This window comes from Alosa alosa, chromosome 3, assembly GCF_017589495.1.
Source record: "Alosa alosa isolate M-15738 ecotype Scorff River chromosome 3, AALO_Geno_1.1, whole genome shotgun sequence".
Lineage (NCBI taxonomy): Eukaryota > Metazoa > Chordata > Actinopteri > Clupeiformes > Clupeidae > Alosa > Alosa alosa.
Genome location: NC_063191.1, coordinates 35,739,916 through 35,744,069, shown reverse-complemented (window position 1 = coordinate 35,744,069; position 4,154 = coordinate 35,739,916). Strand labels below are relative to the sequence as shown.

General features: G+C 42.0%; 1 long non-coding RNA gene across 1 annotated transcript; it reads left to right on the top strand.

Moving 5' to 3' along the window:
• The first annotated feature begins 2,781 nt into the window (after nucleotides 1-2,781).
• LOC125292689 lies at nucleotides 2,782-3,646 on the top strand. Its single transcript, XR_007193254.1, has 3 exons — nucleotides 2,782-3,170; nucleotides 3,251-3,402; nucleotides 3,523-3,646. It is a non-coding gene; the product is annotated as an uncharacterized LOC125292689 (long non-coding RNA).
• Nucleotides 3,647-4,154: the final 508 nt, after the last annotated feature.

Here is a 4,154-nt window from a genome sequence, read left to right as displayed (position 1 = left end):
ACGGACTCGCAATTGCGATGAGCACCGGACACCGGACAGCTGTTTTTATTTCTCTGGCTGTTGCAATTGATATCAATGATTATTAATATGAATGCATTCAGTCAACTGCACACCAAAAAGAAAGCAAACAGTTACAAACAGGCACTTGGCTTCATTAGATTTGTGGCGTGCGCACGCGACGCGACGCGCCGCATGAGCAGGCACGGACTCCCGATCGCGATGACCACCGGACAGCATAGCGTAAATTTAATGGGTGACAGGGGCGGACACTGACTCTGACTGACCCTTTCGTAGACCCTGACTTTGCACGCCTTCATGTACTGACAAACCTACATATCTGGACTTGCGTGCCCACACACCAGTACACTTCACTCATGGACTTTTAAATTCTACACTACATATACACTCCTTGATCTGCACATACATGGACTCTACATTTTTGCACCACATTACACTCATGACATTTTTGCTGTCCATTGGACTCTATGGACTGTACACACACACACCATGGCCTTCTGGATTCTGGGGATCACTGATTGTGAAGAGAGAAAAAAAAGGGAAAAAAAGAAACAAATGTAGAAAATATATATATCCAAATGTATTGTCCTGGAATGTTTTGACATCCTTGAATGGATGATGATTATTGTGGACTGATGTTTGCACTGGTTTAGGGTAGCATCAGATAACATTTTTACATAACAGATAACAGTTTTACATTATGGCTCCATATTTAGTATTTTGAGTAATTGTCAAATATTATGGACAATTTGGGGCTGGGATGTTGGAGCCATTTCTGCTATTCAAGTTATTTGTAATTTATAAGTTAGTATAAGTATCATTTATGTAATAATGCAATATGTAGCACATTTGTGTCAGGGTTCTTGATTGTGGGCACGGATTGGGTGCCTCTGCTTCGCCTACTTTAGATACGCACCTACACAGGTGAAGCAGCTGATGAGTTTGAATGAGCTGGTGGGAGTAGAGGAAGGTATTTTTTTTGACCGTGATCGTAGTCTACTCTAATTATGTAACATAGCTTTCGAACATAATAAATACGGAAAGAATAACGATACCTACGCGTTCATTACTCTGTCTACTCTTGCCAAAGTGGAGCCGAGCGAAAACGCGTCGGATGCCACAATAGCCTAGTCTATAAACGATTTGGGCAGCTGCAGCTCATTTTTTTATTTCCATGGGGATTAACCAGCTGTGAAATTGAATTTAAAGTAACACAATCACAAGGTAATAATTCAGTTTTTATTATTTTCATTGTGCTGGGTAGTCATTTAGACATAACTTTATCAGGAACTGACAGTCGTGTTCAGTCAAGAACAACAAAGATCCATATTGCAATACCTAATTTTCTCAATTGTTTTATTTTCTCAGTTACACTGCCAAAACCAGTTCTCACCCTTCAAACGGAAATAAGGTCACCTTGGGGTCAGCCTGTCCAGATGACCTGCTCTATCTCCACTCAGCACTTGGGAGGGACATTCACCCAGCAGCGGTTCCTGGGGCTGCTTTTGTCTCCCTATTGGACCCAGAGAGCTGCTGCTGGGTGAATGTCCCTCCCAAGTGTTGAGTGGAGATACAGCAGCTCTCTGGGTCCTATAGCTCTCTGGGTCCTATAGGGACAAAAGCATTCACCCTACAGCAGCTCTCTGGGTCCTATAGGGACAAAATCATTCACCCTACAGCAGCTCTCTGGGTCCTATAGGGACAAAAGCATTCACCCTACAGCAGCTCTCTGGGTCCTAAAGGGACAAAAGCATTCACCCTACAGCAGCTCTCTGGGTCCTATAGGGACAAAAGCAGCCCCAGGAACCGCTGCTGGGTTCACCATCCGTCAGGTGGACTTTGTCCATGAAGGATCCTACTGCTGCCAGTATCAAACACAAGCATCTGGGCATGATTTCACCACCTTTCACAGTGACTCTGTCAGCTTGTCTGTAGTGGGTGAGAGAGTAAACATATTTCTCCTTGATGTTATTTATACTGTATACAAGACAGTGCTTTAGTTTCAGGCACATTTGACTGTGGATCCAAATGGAAGCCAAATGGAATCAATGATTTCACTGACCAAACAACATAGTGCAAAAAATATGATATATGAAAAGATAATTGTATAGACAGTGATTCAAAAGAGAAAATATATACAGTTTCACACATTGGCCTGTAAAGTATGTTCGGTAACACTTTACTTGACAGTTTCGATATAAGAGTGAGGTGACACTGCCATGACACATGAACGCTAATCCTAACCTCTAACCTTAGCCCTAATCCTAACCCTAAACCTAACCCTAAACATAATCCTAATGCCCTAACATGTTGTGACAAAAAACGAATGACACTTAATAACAGAAGCGTTATGTCATAAACGTTTATGACTTGTTTATGACACGTTCATGACAGTGTCATGTCACTGTTATGTCGATACTGTTAAGTAAAGTGTAACCGTATGTTCTTTATGGGTGGTTTATGGGTAACACTTTACTTGACGGGTGAGTTCATAACACATTCATAGCAGCTGTTATAAACTGCACATAAAGCTTTCATGACTGTTTCATGAGACATGACTCAACATTCATACCGATGACTCATATTCATGAAATCATCTGCAAAGGTTACATCATAAAACAAAAACATTTTTTGAAAAAAAATATATATATTTGGACTTTTTTTTATTTTGACAAGTTGTTGTTGTTCTGTCTTCCACATTCATGAAAGTTTTGGTATGAATGTCATGTCTCATGAAAATGCTTTATGTGCAGTTTATGACAGCTGCTATGAATGTGTTATGAACTCACCCGTCAAGTAAACTGTTACCGTTTTATGTCCTCCAGTGTCCCTGTCACAGCCCATCATCTCTATAAGGGCCCCAGAGGGAGAGCTGGTCTTGGGGCCCCTCGGCCCAGAGGTCCCCTGGGGCCAAAGCTTCTCCATCGTCTGCACCACAGAGCCACAGGAGTACCAAGGAGGCTCTTTCCACCTCACCTCTGATGGGTCAGCTGAGATCTGGACTGAGCTGGCTGTCAATCACTCTGCATCTTTCTACTTTCCTAAGGCAGAGTTTATCCTTGCAGGGAACTACAGCTGCATCTATGAGGTCACTTTGGCCACACGTCTGTTCACCTCAGGAACGACAGATGTGCTTTGTGTGATCATAAGAGGTGTAGTAACACTCCCTGTGCGTTAAATCACATTTCTATGATGTGTTTTCCTTTTGTGACATATGCCGCTTGCTTTCCAGCACTGACTTGGAGTGGTCTCACCATATAGCATCTGCACATCCCTCTGTGTTGTATGGAGCAACACTTGGGCTGTTGTTTCTCCTGATGCTTCTGTGCTCAGTGCTACTGTTGAACAAAAAGAAGGCTAAATATGTGGTCAATGAGGAGCACTGTGAGCACCCATTCTACTATAACAGATCCTTTAAATCATACTCCTGGCTGGACCAGGTAATTGATATGTTAATAGAAAGAGTACAGGAATAACTTTACTGTTGTTTGTCCTTAATCTCAGGGCCCATGAGTTCATTTGAAGTACCGCAGAGTTCATACCATATGAAGACAAAGAAGATACCAAATCCGATGGATGAAGAACATGTCCTCCATTAATTTTCATTGTTAGCTGACCTCAGTATATAGTTGTGGTTAAAGATTTATGTTTTTGCTTCACTGATTTGATTGTTGTGCCATATTTGTCAGAATTAATCCTCTATTTATTGTTCATTGCAGTTTTTCTCAACAGTAATGGTAGAAATTATTAAGGATCTAAGCAGAGAAACTTGGGCGGTGGGTAGTATAGTGATTAAGGAGCTGGGCTAGCATGTAGTAGCCTTGAAAGTTGTGGATTCAATTCCAGGCTTCCACCATTGTGCCCTTGAGCAAGCCACTTAACCCCAAATTGTTCCGTGGACAATGTAGTTGTGAAGTGTCTGCTAAATTAATAAATGTAAATGTCACTTCTATTTTTTAAAGGATTCTTAAAGGAGAAATCCGTCGATTATTCGCATAGATCTACATTTCTCAAGGTCACGAGTACCGACAGTACAACCCCCAAAACAACCGGTTGGACTTTTCTTGAGTTGCTGCAGCCAACAGCTAAACCAGGCAGGCAGCTACAGTGCTACACTGGGGGCATGTTTGTGAGGC